Genomic DNA, 18,160 nt, shown 5'->3' with positions numbered 1-18,160 from the left:
ATCGTGTCGGACCTCCTTTTGCCCGGCGTAGTGGAGCACCTCGACGTGTCACGAACTCAACAAGTCGTTGGTAGTCCCCTGCAGAAATAATGACCCATGCTGCCTCTATAGCCGTCCTTAATTGAGAGAGTGTTGCCGGTGCAGGAGTTTTTGCACGAACTGACCTCTCGATTATATCCCATAAATGTACGATGGGACTGATATCGGACAATTTGGGTGGCCAAATCATTCGCTCTAACTGTTTAGAATGTTCTCCAAACCAATTGCGAACAATTGTGGTCCGGCGACATGGTGCATTGCCACCTATAAAAATTCCATCGTTGTTTGGGAACATGAATTCCATTAACGGCTGCAAATGATATCCGTGGAGCCGGAAACAGCCGTTTCTAGTCAATGATCGGTTCAGCTGGACCACAGAACACAGTCCATTCCATGGAAACACAGCTCCACCACCAGCTTGCACAGTGCCCTGTTGACAACTTGGGTCCATGGCTTCTACATCTACATCTACATCTACATTTACATGGTTACGCTGCAATTCACACTTAAGTGCCTGGCAGAGGGTCCATTGAACCATTTTCGTACTAGTTCTCTACCATTCCACTCTCGAATGGCGCGTGGGGAAAACGAAACCCTAAATCTTTTCGTTCGAGCTCTGATTTCTCTTATTTTATTACGATGATCATTTCTCCCTACGTAGGTGGGTGTCAACAAAATATTTTCGCATTCGGAAGAGAAAGTTGGTGATTGAAATTTCGTAAATAGATCTCGCCGCAAAGAAAACTGCCTTTGTTTCAGTGACTGCCACCCCAACTCGCGTATCATATCAGTCACACTATCACCCCTATTGCGCGATAACACGAAACGAGCTGCTCTTCTTTGCACTTTTTCGATGTCCTCCGTCAATCCGACCTGGTAAGGATCCTATAAAAAAATGGTTCAAATGGTTCTGAGCACTAAGGGACTTAACATCTATGGTCATCAGTCCCCTAGAACTTAGAATTACTTAAACCTAATTAACCTAAGGACATCACACAACACCCAGTCATCACGAGGCAGAGAAAATCCCTGACCCCGCCGGGAATCGAACCCGGGAACCCGGGCGCAAGGATCCCATACCGCGCAGCAGTATTCCAGCAGAGGACGGACAAGTGTAATGTAGGCTGTCTCTTTAGTGGGTTTGTCGCATCTTCTAAGTGTTCTGCCACAAAGCGCAGTCTTTGTTTCGTCTTCCACACAATATTATCTATGTGGTCTTTCCAGTTTAAGTTGTTCGTAATTGTAATTCCTAGGTATTTATTCGAATTGACAGCCCTTGGATTTGTACGCTTTATCGTATACCCAAAATTTATCGGATTTATTTTAGTACCCATGTGGATGACGTCGCACTTTTCTTTGTTTAGTGCTAATTGCCACTTTTTGCACCATACACAAATTCTCTCTAGATCATTTTGTAATTGGAATTGATCGTCTGATGATTTTACTAGACGGTAAATTACAGCGTCATCTGCAGCCAATCTCAGGGGGCTGCTCAGATTATCACCTAGATCATTTATATAAATCAGGAACAGCAGAGGGCCTATGACACTACCTTGTGGAACACCAGATATCAATTCTGTTCTACTCGATGATTTACTGTCTATCACTACGAACTGTGACCTCTCTGAGAGGAAATCACGAATCCAGTCACAAGACTGAGACGATACTCCATATGCACGCAATTTGATTAATAGTCGCTTGTGAGGAACGGTATCAAAAGCCTTATGGAAATCTAGGAATATGGAATCGATCTGAGATCCCTTGTCGACAGCACTTATTACTTAATGGGAATAAAGAGCTAGCTGTGTTGCACAAGAAAGATATTTTCTGAATTCGTGTTGGTTATGTATCAATAAGTCATTTTCATCAAGGTGATTCGTAATGTTCGAGTACAGTATATGCTCCAAAATTGAGGTCAGTGATATGGGTCTGTAATTCAATGGGTTACTCCTAATTTCTTTCTTGAATATTGGTGTGACCTGTGCTACTTTCCAGTCTTTAGCAACAGACCTTTCGTCAAGTGAGCGGCTGTATATGAGTGCTAAGAAAGGTGCTATTGTGTCTGCATACTCTGAGAGGAACCTGATTGGTATACAATCTGGACCGCAGGACTTGCCTTACTAAAGTGAACTGAGTTGTTTCGCGACACCTAAGTGATCAACTTTTATGTCACTCATGCTAACAGTTGTTCCGGTTTCGAATTCTCGAATATTTACTTCGTCTTCTTTCGTGAAGGAATTACGGAAAACTGTATTTAGTAACTTCGCTTTAGTGGCACCATCATCGGTAACATTTCCATCGCTGTCGCGCAGTGACGTTATTGATTGCTTCGTGGGGTCTGCGCCACACTCGAACCCTACCATCATCTCTTACCAGCTGACACCGGGACTTATCTGACCAGGCCACAGTTCTCCAGCCACCTAGGGTCCAAGCGATATGGTCAGGAGCCCAGGAGAGGCGCTGCAGGCCATGTCGTGCTGTTAGCAAACGCACTGGGGCTGGTCGTCTGCTGCCATAGCCCATTACCGCCAAATTTCAACGCACTCTCCTAACGGATACCTTTGTGGTACGCCCCACATTAATTCCTGCGGTTATTTCACGCAATGGTGCATGTCTGTTATTCTCTGCCTCGTGATGACTGGGTGTTGTGTGATGACCTTAGGTTAGTTAGGCTTAAGTAGTTCTAAGTTCTAGGGGACTGATGACCATAGGTGTTAAGTCCCATAGTGCTCAGAGCCAACAGACACACGCCATGTCTGTTAGCACTGACAAGTCTGTGCAAACGCCACTGTTTTCTGCCGTCGGTCACGACGCTGTTCGTGATAAGAGGTAATGTCCGAAATTTGGTATTCTCGGCACACTCTTGACACTGTGGGTCTCGGAATATTAAATTCCGTAGCGATTTCCGAAATAGAATGTCCCGTGAGTCCACTTACAACTCCCATTCCGTGTTCAGAGTCTGTTACCTGACGTCATGCCACAATGACGTCGGAACCTTTTCACATGAATCACTTGAGTACAAACGACAGATCCACCAATGCGCTGTCCTTTTAAACGTTGTGTACGCGATACTACCGTCATCTGTATATGTGCATATCGCTATACCATTTCTCTTGTCACATTAGCGTTTATGTGGTTAAAATATAAACTAGGATCATTGGAGAATGGACTAGAATACAATGTAAATTTGTGAACAGATGAGATTATATAGAAAATCCATATATAGACAAGGAGAGTGTTTTGACAATGGAGGATAACAAAACTGCAGCAACAAAAAGGCGTTTGAATTTATAAAAGCAATATTCTCGAATGTCAGTTACTTTAAACTGAAATTGCTTGCGTAACTGTATATTTCTAACAAAATCTTTCAAAAGCAAATGCATAATAGCGGCACGTATTGTTTTCCGTAACTGAGTTGACCCACTGACTTCAGATTATCAGAATGTTTTGAAATGTGGAAAGAGTTCCAAATATTAGTTATGGTGATGGTAAGTTCCTATGAGACCAAACTGCTGACGTCATCGGTCCCTAGGCTTACACACTACTTAATCTAACTTAAACTAACTTACGCTAAGGAGAACACGCACACCCATGCCCGAGGGAGGACTCGAACCTCTGACGTGGGCAGCCGCGCGAACCGTGACGAGGCGCCCTAGACCGCAAGGCTATTAGTTATGTATGATGCTACACTACTGGCCATTAAAATTGCTACACCACGAAGATGACGTGCTACAGACGCGAAATTTAACCGACAGGAAGAAGATGCTGTGATATGCAAATGATTAGCTTTTCAGAGCATACACACAAGGTTGGCTACGGTGGCGATACCTACAACTTGCTGACATGAGGAAAGTTTCCAACCGATTTCCCATACACAAACAGCAGTTGACCGGCGTTGCCTGGTGAAACGTTGTTGTGATGCCTCGTGTAAGGAGGAGAAACGCGTACCTTCACGTTTCCGACTTTGATAAAGGTCGGGTTGTAGCCTATTGCGATTGCGGTTTATCGTATCGCGACATTGCTGATCGCGTTGGTCGAGATCCAATGACTGTTAACAGAATATGGAATCGGTGGGTTCATCCTCGTATCACTAGCAGTCGAGATGACAGGCATCTTATCCGCATAGCTGTAACGGATCGTGCAGCCACGTCTCGATCCCTGAGTCAACAGATGGGGACGTTTGCAAGACAACAACCATCTGCACGAACAGTTCGACGACGTTTGCAGCAGTGTGGCCTATCAGCTCTGATACCATCGCTGCGGTTACCCTTGACGCTGCATCACAGACAGGAGCGCCTGCGATGGTGTACTCAACGACGAACCTGGGTGCACGAATCGCAAAACCTCATTTTTTCGGATGAATCCAGGTTCTGTTTACAGCATCATAATGGTCGCGTCCGTGTTTGGCGACATAGCGGTGAACGCCATACTGTCGTATCACCTGGCGTGATGGTATGCGGTGCTATTGGTTACAATTCTCGGTCACCTCTTGTTCGCATTGACGGCACTTTGAACAGTGGACGTTACATTTCAGATGTGTTACGACCCGTGGCTCTACCCTTCGTACGATCCCTACGAAACCCTACATTTCAGCAGGATAATGCACGACCGCATGTTTCAGGTTCTGTACGGGCCTTTCTGGATACAGAAAATGTTCGACAGCTGCCCTGGCCAGCACATTCTCCAGATCTCTCACCAATTGAAAACGTCTTATCAATGGTGGCCGAGCAACTGGCTCGTCATAATACGCCAGTCTCTACTCTTGATGAACTGTGGTATTGTGTTGAAGCTGCATGGGCAGCTTTACCTGTACACGCCATCCAAGCTCTGTTTGACTCAATGCCCAGGCGTATCAAGGCCGTTATTACGGCCAGAGGTGGTTGTTCTGGGTACTGATATCTCAGGATCTATGCACCGAAATTGCGTGAAAATGTAATCACATGTCAGTTCTAGTATAATATATTTGTCGAATGAATACCCGTTTATCATCTGCATTTCTTCTTGGTGTATCAATTTTAATGGCCAGTAGTGTATAACTGTATATCTGAAAATACTTGTCGCGAAAGAGTTTCACTTTGCAAGAACTAGCAAGCGAGATGGCGCAGTGTTAAGACCCTGGACTAGCGTTCTGGAAGACACCAGTTCAAATTCCCGTCCGTCAATCTAGATTTACACTGTCTGCGATTTCCCTTCATCACTGAACGTAAGTATTGGGATGATTCCTTAGAAAAGGATACTGCTAATTTCTTTCCTCATCCTTCCCCAGTTGACCTTGTGCTCCGTTCCTAATGATCTCGTTGTCGACGAGATATTAAACGCTCATCTTCCTTCATTTTTACACAAAAAATGTAATAAAATGCAACTTAAACTTCAGTCTCAGTAAGACCACTTCCAGGAACAGTCGCAGAAATGTTTTGTTTTCAAATATGAAGTTAGTAATTTTACCCTTGCTATAGTGGTTATTTTTGGCAAAACCGAAGCATTTCAATTAACAGGAAACTTTATAAAATCCGTCTCTTGTCTATTCTGTAGGGTACTTTATTCGTCAATATAAACTTTCATCACACCTAACTTTTGTAATTATACCATTTGGTATGAAAAGTAAAATTGTCAGTAACCCGAAGATTAGTTTGATCTCTACTGTACATTTAGATGCGTGGCTTATTGGAGGTGCCGGCCATTGTGGCCGAGCGGTTCTAGGCGCTTCAGTCCGGAACTGCGCGACGGCCACGGTCACTGTAAATGCTTGGGAGTATTTAAAATTCATTTTTCATTCATAAATTAGTCGTGAGAGTGTTGGGGGGGGGGGGGGGGGATAAACCAGTAACACATCGAGATTGACCTACATTCCGTCACGTGGTGCGTGTCGCTAGGTTCTATGTCTTCTGTTGATGACTCTATGAGAAGAAGCGATATGCTCCACGCAACTGTGATGAATAACAAGTAGTGCTGTATTTCTTCTCCAGCTGGTAAGTGGGCTGCGTGCAGCTATTTGTGGAACGCCCAACGTATCATTTATATCCCGTTAGCCGTGGCGCTTCCATGACTGCAGGGCTCATGGAAATCTTCCACACGCAATCAGCGTGTCGCAAGATGTCTGTATTCGGAACCTCAGCGTCAGGAAACGCTTCGTTGGCACCCTGGGACAACACTCCGCAATTGCCACTTAAATAAACACACAAATACTGTACATATGACAGTTTACTCGATCCATATGTGCAAACTTTCATCACACCTAACTTTTGTACTTATACCACTTGATACGAAAGGTAAAACTGTCAGTAACCCGAAGATTGGTTTGATCTCTACTGTACATTTCGATGCGTGACTTACTGGAGGTGGAGGCCGGCTAGAGGCGGGTAGTGTGGTCCATCGAGTTTCCATTTAGCCTCTTTTCAAATGATACGAGGCTTCGAATACACCAATGGCCCAATCAGGTTTTAGCTCACAGTGTATGAGGGGTGGAGTTCAGACAGAAGTTGGTTCTGTGATACAAGGAGCAATCAAAAAGATTGCGTTCCAAGACCGTGTAGTCCAGAATCGGTATACTAATCAGGCAAAATCCCCGTGAACATTGAGGCAATTGGCCGCGCGGGATTAGCCGAGCGGTCTAGGGCGCTGCAGTCATGGACTGTGCGGCAGGTTCCGGCGGAGGTTCGAGTCCTCCCTCGGGCTTGGGTGTGTGTGTTTTGTCTTAGGATAATTTAGGTTAAGTAGTGTGTAAGCTTAGGGACTGATGACCTTAGCAGTTAAGTCCCATAAGATTTCACACACATTTGAACATTTTTTGATTGAGACAATTATCCCATCGATGCACCAGGTTGAAGAGACCTGTTTGGTAAAACAGCGTGTCCTGCTGCGTGAAAAAGTCCGAAACTGATTGCTGCATATCCTCGGCCGACAGGAATCGTCGACCCTTTGAGGGACAGAAAGAATAATAATCGCATGGAGAGAGAGAAGGACTACAGGGCAAGTGCTCGAACGTCTCCCTCTTGAGTTGGCGTAACTTCTGCCTTACGATATTTGCTATGTGGGGACGAGCGTTATCGTGAAGCAGCAGCACCCCCTGTCGCAACATTCCACAACGGGGGTTTTCGACAGACATGCTGCCCCATACACGTAAGTCATTCTCCGATGGATGTCTATCGCTGTCTGTCCTTCGACAGCCAAGAGAAGAATAACAGCGCGTTGATCTTGTTCGGACGCATGTGGTAACAACGTCGCCATCGTTCACATTTCCGCATTTAACGCACGCACGTCGGAAAGACACGAATGCCACACTGATCCCCTCCCTACCTGTCGGTGGTTACATACCCGCATCGGAGTCGCACTACGTTGCATATACGCTGCAGCAACGCCACCGAACGGAAAAGCTTTGATCGCCCCTTATACTGGGTGGTTACAATTAAAGTGCTGCTACTCATGCGAGGCCCAACGTGGGCTGTGATTACCGTATGACAGCGAATCTTTGTACATGTGCTAATGCGTTAATGCGGAACCGATTTACGCTGGAAAAAAATTAGTTCCAATTTTGGCTACCAGGCGCATATCTGCCGCTAGTAGCCACTGTGTGATGGTACGGAATCTACGCTGTCACTTGACAGGCGATAACGTGAATAAACAGCCTATCGAGAAGAGAGACCGTGCGCTATTAGTGAAACTGTTTTATGGGAATTTATGTCAATTACAGTGCTGAGAGAGTGTCGCCGACTGAAAGGTCTGAGGAGAGGCTGGATATCATTAAATGATTTAAAGAAGGTGAAAATGAAATTGGAGAACACGAGTGAGCTTGGAGCGGCACCTGGAAGAGAAAGGCATCTTAACAAGGTGGAAGTTATTGACGAGATTGCTGCTGCAGTAACTGACTATGCAGCACATGCCCTGGGTAGTACTAGTGCTCATGCAGTGTCACGAAAACTGTCCTTCCCATCGTCAACAGTATGGAAAGTTTTGCGGCCTATGTTACACTAGCACCCGTATAAAAATCCAGATAGTGCACCAGCTGCAACCTCATGAACTGCAACAACGTGAATGCACAGAACTGCCGAAATTGGAGTACTGTTAAACAATGTTTTGTGCACGAAGAGCCATTGCACTCGCCATATGTGACTGTGGTGTGGATTCACAAGCAGTTTCATTCTCGGTCCGTTCTCCTTTGAAGAGAATACACCCAGAGGGGTTGTCAGGCGTGGCCCGCCGGTGTGGTCGTGCGGTTCTAGGCGCTGTCTGGAACCGCGTGACCGCTACGGTCGCAGGTTCGAATCCTGCCTCGGGCATGGATGTGTGTGATGTCCTTAGGTTAGTTAGGTTTAACTAGTCCTAAGTTCTAGGGGACTGATGACCAGAGATGTTAAGTCCCATCGTGCTCAGAGCCATTTGAACCATTTCTGTCAGGCGTGCCGCGACATCTGCACCTTATCGAGACTTCCTTGTATGGCATGTGATTACTGCTTTCAAAGAGCAAAATTGTTTGGGTACCACTGTTTTCATGCAAGATCGTTAATGATAAAATCAACATTATGCCTTTCTCACTTCTTTGACGTTTTCTGCCAACGTCCTTTCTTAATGCATTACATTTAGAAAAGTTTCTCTAAGTCTTTCTTGCAATGCCAGCGCCAGATTTGCACCTGGTGGCCAAGACTGGAACTAATTTTTTTTTCCAGCGTAAATCGATTCTGCATTAACGCCTTAGCATATCTACCAAGTTTTGGTGCTATACGAAAATTACAGCCCACGCTGTGTGCCCGTGAGTAGCTACACTTTAATTTTAAGTACGCAGTTCTTTGGGGTGTTTTACGCACCAAGACTTGTGCCCACTCATTCATGTAACCATGAACATGAACCAGGATGTTTGCTTCGACATTCCAGGCGCACAAGTGCCCTTTCTTCTACATCTTCGCCGGCCGGTGTGGCCGTGCGGTCTCGGCGCTTCAGTCTGGAACCGCGTGACCGCTCCGGTCGCAGGTTCGAATCCTGCCTCGGGCATGAATGTGTGTGATGTCCTTAGGTTAGTCAGGTTTAAGTAGTTCTACGTTCTAGGGGACTGATGACCACAGATGTTAAGGCCCATAGTGCTCAGAGCCATTTGAACCATTTTTCTACATCTTCGATATGAGAATGCCGTGGGCATTGCCGTCATCCAAGACGACGATAGCTACGGTCGCAGGGACACGCATACGATCCTAGTTTGACAAACACTCAGGCGCCCTACCGTACCTTGGCTGTCCCGTGAAATTACTAATCCTAAAGTCCGCGCCCGGTAGCCGAGTGGTCAGCGCAACAGAATGTCAATCCTAAGGGCCCGGGTTCGATTCCCGGCTTGGTCAGAGATTTTCTCCGCTCAGAGACTGGGTGTTGTGTTGTCCCAATCATCATCATTTCATCCCCATTCTACATCTACATCCATACTCCGCAAGCGGAGGGTACTTTGAATACCTCTATCGGCTCTCCCTTCTATTCCAGTCTTGTTCGTGGAAAGAAAGATTGTCGGCATGCCTCTGTTTGGGCGCTAATCTTTCGGATTTTATCCTCATGGTCTCTTCGCGAGATATACGTAGGTCGCCGAAGTGGCGTCAAGTCGAAAGACTTGCACCCGTCGAACGTTCTACCCGACGGGAGGTGCTAGTCACACGACATCTACATTTTTTTCTAATTCTAAAGAAAATCTCTGACATGATTTTGAACAGTAGGTGAAGCGTGGCAGTCAATATCTACGCGCACTGGTTGCTCTATGTAATCTAATCATTAATGAGTGGCTTCCTCTGGATATGGCATGCCTGAAGAAACTTGTGGGCTCTCTTCCTCATCAGATTTATTCCATTGTCAAGGCTACAATTGGTGTTACACGATATTAGTGTGATATCTCCTAGAGGAACTAATACGAGGAGCGTTCAGTAAGTAATGTAACACTTTTTTTCTCGGCCAGTTTCGGTTGAAAAAATGCGGAATTTGTTGTGGAATATCGCAGTATATTCCCGCTTCAGCTGCTATAGTTTAATGAAGTTCCGATAGGTGGCGGTGCTGTACACTGTGTGATCAGAAGTATCCGAACACATGGCTGAAACTGACTTAAAAGTTCGTGGCGCCCACTATCGGTAATGCTGGAATTCAGTATGGTGTTGGCCCACTGTTAGCCTTGATGACAGCTTCCACTCTCGCAGGCATACGTTCAATCAGGAGATGGAAGGTTTCTTGGGGAATAGCAGCCCATTCTTCACGGAGTGCAGCTCTGAGGAGAGGTATCGACGTCGGTCGGTGGGGCCTGGCACGAAGTCGGCATTCCAAAACATCTCAGAGGTGTTCTATAGGATTCAGGTCAGGACTCTGTGGAGGCCAGTCCATTACAGAGATGTTATTGCTGTGTAACCACTCCACCACAGGCCGTGCATTATGAGTAGGTGCTCGATCGTGTTGAAAGAGGCAATCGCTATCCCCGAATTGCTCTTCAAAAGTGGGAAGCAAAAAGGTGTTTAAAACATCAATGTAGGCCTGTGCTGTGATAGTGCGACGCAAAACAACAAGGAGTGCAATCCCCCTCCATGAGAAATACGATCACACCATGACACCACAGCCTCCGAATTTTATTGTTGGTACTACACACGCTGGCAGATGACGTTCACCGGAAATTCGCCATACCCACACCCTGCCATCGGATTGCCACATTGTGTACAGTGATTTGTCACTCCACACAACGTTTTCCCACTGTTCAATCGTCCAATGTTTACACTTTTTACACCAAACGAGGTGTCGTTTGGCATTTACCGGCGTGATGTGTGGCTTATGAGGAGCCGCTCGACCATGAAATCCAAGTTTTCTCACTTCCCGCCTAACTGTCATAGTACTTACAGTGGATCCTGATGCAGTTTACAATTCCTCTGTGATGATCTGGATAAATTTCTGCCTATTACTCATTACGAACCTCTTCAATTGTCGGCGGTCTCTGTCAGTCAGCAGACGAAGTCGGCCTGTACGCTTTTGTTCTGTATGTGTGCCTTCACGTTTCCACTTCACTATTACATCGGAAACGTTGGACCTGGGGACGTTTAGGAGTGTGGAAATCTCGCGTACAGACGTACGACGCAAGTGACACCCTATCACCTGACCACTTTCGAAGTCCGTGAGTTCCGCTGAGCGCCCCATTCTGATCTCTCACGATGTCTAATGACTACTGAGGTCGCTGATATGGAGCACCTGGCAGTAGGTGCCAGCACAATGCACCTAATATGAAAAACGTATGTTTTTGGGGGTGTCTGGATACTTTTGATCGCATAGTGTATGTAGCCATCAAAATGGCGTCTGTAACGGATGTGCGTTCCAAGCGGAGAGCTGTAACTGAGTTTCTTTTGGCGGAAAATTAGAACATCGCAGATGTTCATAGGGGCTTGCAGAATGTCTATAGAAGCCTGGAAGTGAACAAAAGCTCGGTGAGTCGTTGGGCGAGGTGTCTGTCATCGCCAAATTGTTGCGCAAACCTTTCCGATCTCCCGCGTGCTGGCCGGTCGCACACAGCTGTAACTCCTGCAATTTTGGAACGTGCGGACACTCTCATTCGAGATGATCGACGGATCACATTCAAATGCCTCGCTGCTCACCTGGACGTCTCTGTTGATAGTGCTGATACACTCGTCCACCAGTGACTTGTCCCATCCGGGTTCCTCGCCGCCTAACAAAAGTCCATAAAGAGCAACGAAGGACCATCTGCAGGAAATGGATGGATGCACTTCGTGTGAAGCAAAACGCGCATGATTGAGAGATTATTTATGAAGGAACACGTTGCCTTCGACATCGACCAGTAGAGTGGTACTATGCGGACATAGAGGTCCTCCCAGTAAGGTAGCGTACGCCGGCCGCGGTGGCCGAGCGGTTCTAGGCGCTTCAGTCCGGAACCGCACGACTGCTACGGTCGCAGTTTCGAATCCTGCCTCGATCGTGGATGTGTGTGATGTCCTTAGGGTAGTTAGGTTTAAGTAGTACTAAGTTCTAGGGGACTGATGACCTCAGATGTGAAGTCCCATAGTGCTCAGAGCCAAAAAATGTTCAAATGTGTGTGAAATCTTATGGGACTTAACTGCTAAGGTCATCAGTCCCTAAGCTTACACACTACTTAACGTAAATTATCCTAAGGACAAACACACACACCCATGCCTGAGGGAGGACTCGAACCCCCGCCGGGACCAGCCGCACAGTCCATGACTGCTGAGAGCCATTTGAAGGTAGCGCACGGTCGTCGCACTAAATGGAGATAATGTTGAAAAGTAGGGTTTTGTGGCCAAAAGAGTGGGGAATAATATGGTGTATGGGAATCCTGAATAAAAGCAGCCTGATTCCAGAAAAAAGTGTTGCATGATTTATTGAACGCCCCTCGTATTTTTTCGGTGTTCTTCTTTTGCGTTCTTTAATGGAGCAGCGATGGTAGCAGGATACTTGGCCGCATAGTGCTGACTATGGCTCCGGAGTGCGCTGCCTGTCACGGCACGCGGTGGAGGGTTTTGCAACCGGCTCTGCGACATTCCTCTCGCAGCTGTTCCTGCCGACTAGCCCCAAAAGGTCGTACGCGGAGTTCCTCGCTTGCAGGAAGAGACGAGCATTTTCGTCAATGCCGTTCCCTTCGTTCTCGAAACTGAGGAGGAAAGTAAAACGAGTGCCAATTAGCAGTGCCTGCTAACGGACTTTTGTAGAGCCAAAGAGCAGCAGTTGGTACGATTGTCAGCGCACGTTAAATGAACGCAGTGACACTGAGCTGTCGCGCGATCGTACTGTCAGGTTTATAAAATCGACATTCGTTGTCCATTTCAGCATTAGATGCTTAAGAGAATGGTACTGTAGACCAGTTCTGTACTATTATCAGCATAAATAACGCCCAACACGCAAATTTACTGTTGTCCGTGTTCCCATCTGAACAATAAAACGTTTACTGCTGAAACATCTAAATGTCTTGTTTTGTGCTGTCAAATAACGACATTATTAGAGAACCGTGTCTGTTGTGTAGTGCAGAATTTGATAGTAGTCACAGCAACCAGGCACAATTCGGTTTTCATTCATTTTATTAAACAAGCAAAGTTACCGGTTTCGGACTGACACATTCATGTTCAGACGCCTTACACGCTGTTATAAAAACAAGTGGACGTTGATTAAAGTTGAAATGGCTCTGATACTTTGGGACTTAACATCTGAGGTCATCAGTCCCCTAGAACTTAGAATTACTTAAACCTAACTAACCTAAGAACATCACACACACCCGTGCCCGAGGCAGGATTCGAACCTGCGCGGTTCCAGACTGTAGCGCCTAGAACCGCTCGGCCACCACGGCCGGCGTTGATTAAAGAAGAGTTGCTTTAGGAAAGAAAACATTTATAATATCAGAATGTGGCAATGATGTCTGCGCACTAAGTTCATGTTATAATGCAAATTACATGAAATGACCTCTAGGAGCACTTGCTTTTACCGTCTTTCTTGAACGAAATAATTTTATGTTGTTCCGCATGTTTACACACACATTCGCTACGGTTTCCAGTACTATTAAAGAACGATGGAAAACAACACAGAATAAGTCGGCTCACCATGTCTTCTGAGTTACTTATGTCAGATTGGGAAAAATACAAATTCGTCACAAGGTACATGAGCGGCAAAGACGCTACAAAAGCACAATAATGTGTCACTTCAGAAGAAGGAGGGGAGCGTATATTACTGCTAAGTTAAATTGAGACAGGTATTTTTAGATTAAACATAAGGCACTGACAGAGGAAAAGTAGCATTTAACGATTTTCTGCAGTACTGAAAAACCACGTGCCGATTGAATAGTGCTGCCAACAAATGGTTCAAATGGCTCTGAGCACTATGACTTAACATCTATGATCATCACTCCCCTAGAACTTAGAACTACTTAAACCTAACTAACCGAAGGACATCACACAACACCCAGCCATCACGAGGCAGAGAAAATCCCTGACCCCGTCGGGAATCGAACCCGGGAACCCGGGCGTGGGAAGCGAGAACGCTACCGCACGACCACGAGATGCGTGCTGCCATCAGTAAACTATTTGTTTTCATATTTAGTGTCATAAGATGCAACGACTACAGCAGTGGGAGATAATATTATAAGGTAAGTAACTTTCTCTGAAAGTAGCTCGAGAAAATTTTATTGTGGTTTCAATATCAAAAATATTTTTTGCAACTTTTAAAAAAATGGAATATTAGCCAACTCAGTCTGCTCGGTGAGTATGTGGTAAGGGAAACTGCTTTTGCCTGTGCTTATGTTTTTCTTCTAATAGATTCATAGAGACTCACTTATCTGCTAACTTGTAAATGTAACATTTTCGTGTTCTTGTTGCTACTCGCTGAGTACTCACGATTTGATGAGATGCAATCACGCTTTGACTTCCTTTATCTGTCTTTCACTGGAATGTCTGCTTCCACGAGTTCTTCTTCATGCGTTCTCTGAATGCCCTCCTTTCTTTTTGCGAGCTAATCATTTCCTTAACTCTCCATTCTTGTTGAAACCATTCAAAATTTTGTAACCTGCTCCTAAATGTACTTCTCTCTGTCATTTTGGAATCTTGGAAATTCCTAATGTACACACACCGAAAAAAGTTTTGCATCATTTCGGTTCCGAGAGTTCCGGAACCAGTACAGAAAATTGGAATAGAGATCAACATAAACATCATTTCCGCCCTTTTTATTGCTCACCAAAACCACACATTGCATGTTGTACCGCCATACAGCGAGACTTTCAGAGGTGGTGGTCCAGATTGCTGTACACACGGGTATCTATAATACCCAGTAGCACGTCCTCTGGCATTGATGCATTCCACGTGACATACTATCCACAAGTTTATCAAGGCACTGTTGGTCCAGATTGTCCCACTCCTCAACGGCGATTCGGCGTAAATCCCTCAGAGTGGTTGGTGGGTCACGTCGTCCATAAACAGCCCTTTTCAATTCCATCTATCCCAGGCATGTTTGATAGGGTTAGTGTCTGGAGAACGTGCTGGCCACTCTAGTCGAGCGATGTCGTTATCCTGAAGGAAGTCATTCACAAGATGTGAACGATGGGGGCGCGAATTGTCGTCCATGAAAGCGAATGCCTCGCCAGTATGCTGCCGATATGATTGCACTATCGGCCGGAGGATGGCATTCACGTATCGTACAGCCGTTACGGCGCCTTCTATGACCACCAGCGGCGTACGTCGCCCCCACATAATGCCATCCCAAAACAGCAGGGAACCTCCACCTTTTTGCACTCTCTGAACAGTGTGTCTAAGGCGTTCAGCCTGACCGGGTTGATGGCATATGCGACACTCATCGGTGAAGAGAACGTGATGCCCACCCTGAGGTGTCTATTCGGCATGTTGTTGGGACCATCTGTAGCGCGCCACATGGTGTCGTGGTTGAAAAGATGGACCTCGCCATGAACGTCGGGAGTGACGTTGCGCATCATGCAACCTATTGCGCACAGTTTGAGTCGTAACACGACGTCCTGTGGCTGCACGAAAAGCATTATTCAACATGGTGGCGTTGCTGTCAGGGTTCCTCCGTGCCATAATCCGAAGGTAGCGGTCATCCACTACAGCAGTAGCCGTTGGGCGGCTTGAGCGAGGCATGTCATCGACAGTTCCTGTCTCTCTGTATCTCCTTCATGTCCGAACAACATCGCTTTGGTTCACTCCGAGACGCCTGGACACTTCCCTTGTTGAGAGCCCTTCCTGGCACAAAGCAACAATGCGGACGCGATCGAAACGCGGTACTGGCCGTCTAGGCATGGTTGAACTACAGACAACACGAGCCGTGTACCTCCTTCCTGGTGGAATGACTGGAACTGATCGGCTATCTGACCCTCTCCTTCTAATAGGTGCTGCTCATGCATGGTTGTTTACATCTTTGGGAGGTTTTAGTGACATGTCTGAACAGTCAAAGGGACTGTGTCCTTGATACAATATCCACAGTCAACGTCTGTCTTCAGGAATTCTGGGAACCGGGGAGATGCAAATCTTTTTTTGATGTGTGTGTTCAAATTCGTGTCGGAGTCATACTTGAATCCGGAAACTAGGCCTTCGTAGACAATGCTTTTACCAGCTCAGCTACCCAGGCACTGCTCGTGGCCCGTCCTCACAGCCCCATTTCTGTCAGTATCTCTCTCCTGCTTGCCAAATGGCACTGCCTATGAAGGCCAAGGATTAGGGTTCGAGTCAAATTTAGCCTGTCTTCAAGTTTCAAAACAGTGCACTATTCCTGCAGACTAAAAGATACGTTATTTGTGATGATGACGATGATGTTTGGTTTGTGGGGCTCTCAGCTGCGCGGTTATCAGCGCCCGTACAAATTCCCAACCTTTGCTCAGCCCAATCTCCTCACTTTCATGAATGATGATAAAATGATGAGGACAACACAAACACCCAGTCATTTTGTGTCAGGTGAGTTATTTGTGACTGTTATCTAGAACTCTCATCACTTATTTAACCCACGCATTAGCGGTCGTCTTTCGAAGCTAGTTAAACGTTTCATTGCTTCGTGTATTTGCATTCACGTTGTAGAGGTGTCACAGAAACGTCATTGTTTGCGAAGTTGTCTCCACGTTCTAAAAGACTTGGTTCGAAGTTTCCGTGCATCTTCACTCCGATTTGCGTCAATGGTTTCACTTATGATTCATATTACATAGAGTTCAAGTTTTTCCATGCTACGCAATGCTAAACTCAATTCAAAAGGTGAAAAAGATCTGCCTTAGAAGGAAAAAAAGAAGAGAAGAAACAGACCAACTGTCATAATGGTTGAAAACTTAGTGTGGTCCACTAACGAAATAAATAAATAAGTAATACGAGCAGGGCAAAATAACAGTGAAGTCGTAGAAGCAGTGGATGAGTTTCTGCCTTTAGGGCAGCTGAAACAGTGGTAGGCTGGGCAGGTAAAACATGTGTAAAGTACGGCCTGGTGCGCATTTGGTCAAGCAAAACAAGGTTCTCAAAACTAAACTTCTAATATGTCTTAAAACGAAAGTTAACAGTCACTATGTCTGACCGGTTCATGTCAATGATATGCGAGTTTTAATGTGAAAAGTATATTGTGTTCTAAAATAAAGAAATGCCTCGAAGGAAACGATCTGTCAACACATAATAAGCATGGATTCAAAAAATATTGTTCTTGTGAAGCACGACTGGCTCTTTATTCACACGAGGTTCAAATGGCTCTGAGCACTATGGGACTTAACATCTGAGGTCATCAGTCCCCTAGAACTTAGAACTACTTAAACCTAACTAACCTAAGGACATCACACACATCCATGCCCGAGGCAGGATTCGAACCTGCGACCGTAGCGGTCGCGCGGTTCCAGACTGAAGCGCCTTTAACCGCGTGGCCACACTGGCCGGCTATTCACACGAGGCAATGCGTGCTATCGACAAGGGATGATTCCATATTTTTACATTTACAGAATGCTTTTTACGCCGTTGTCCGCCTCCGTAACTGAGTAGTGGTCGTGGACTGCTAACATGTGGAGGTCCCGTGCTCGATTCCCGGTACTACCAAGGGTTTTTCTGTGGTGGGAGGATTGGTACGGGGTGCTCTTAGCCTCGCAAAGCAAACTGAGGAGCTACTTGAATGAACAGTAGCGGCCCCACGGTCTGGAAAGTGAGAAAGACGGCCGGGAGAGCGGTGTAGTTACCACATGACCATCCATACAGCGTCCGCATGACGCCGCAAGGCAGAGGATGACACGGCGGTCGGTCGACAACCGTTGTGCGTCCAAACTCTGGACGAGGAGCTCGTTCTTTTTGATACCGGTGTGAGTCTGTGAAACATCGTCTCAGTTGTGCGATTGGATTAGTGATTTCCTCTCAGAGAGGTTAAAGTTCGTAGCAACAGACAGGATGTCATCAAGTGAAACCGCTGTGATACCTGGGGTTCTTCAAGTGTAACAGGCTCCTGCTGTTCTTAATCTATACTCGTTGATTCCGCGATGATACAGATAATGGAGAAGGGTACGTCCACTGGTGCTGTTGTCGCTAAGATTGTAGGGTAGGCAACTTTCAACGGTGGGGCTATATAATGCAACCCTTAACACCATGGGCACATGTTCAGTAGAAGAGATGTGTTTTACAATATCGAAGATAAACAAGTGCTTATAGCTCTT

The sequence above is a fragment of the Schistocerca serialis genome, chromosome 3, assembly GCF_023864345.2.
Source record: "Schistocerca serialis cubense isolate TAMUIC-IGC-003099 chromosome 3, iqSchSeri2.2, whole genome shotgun sequence".
NCBI lineage: Eukaryota > Metazoa > Arthropoda > Insecta > Orthoptera > Acrididae > Schistocerca > Schistocerca serialis.
This window is presented reverse-complemented; position numbering follows the sequence as displayed.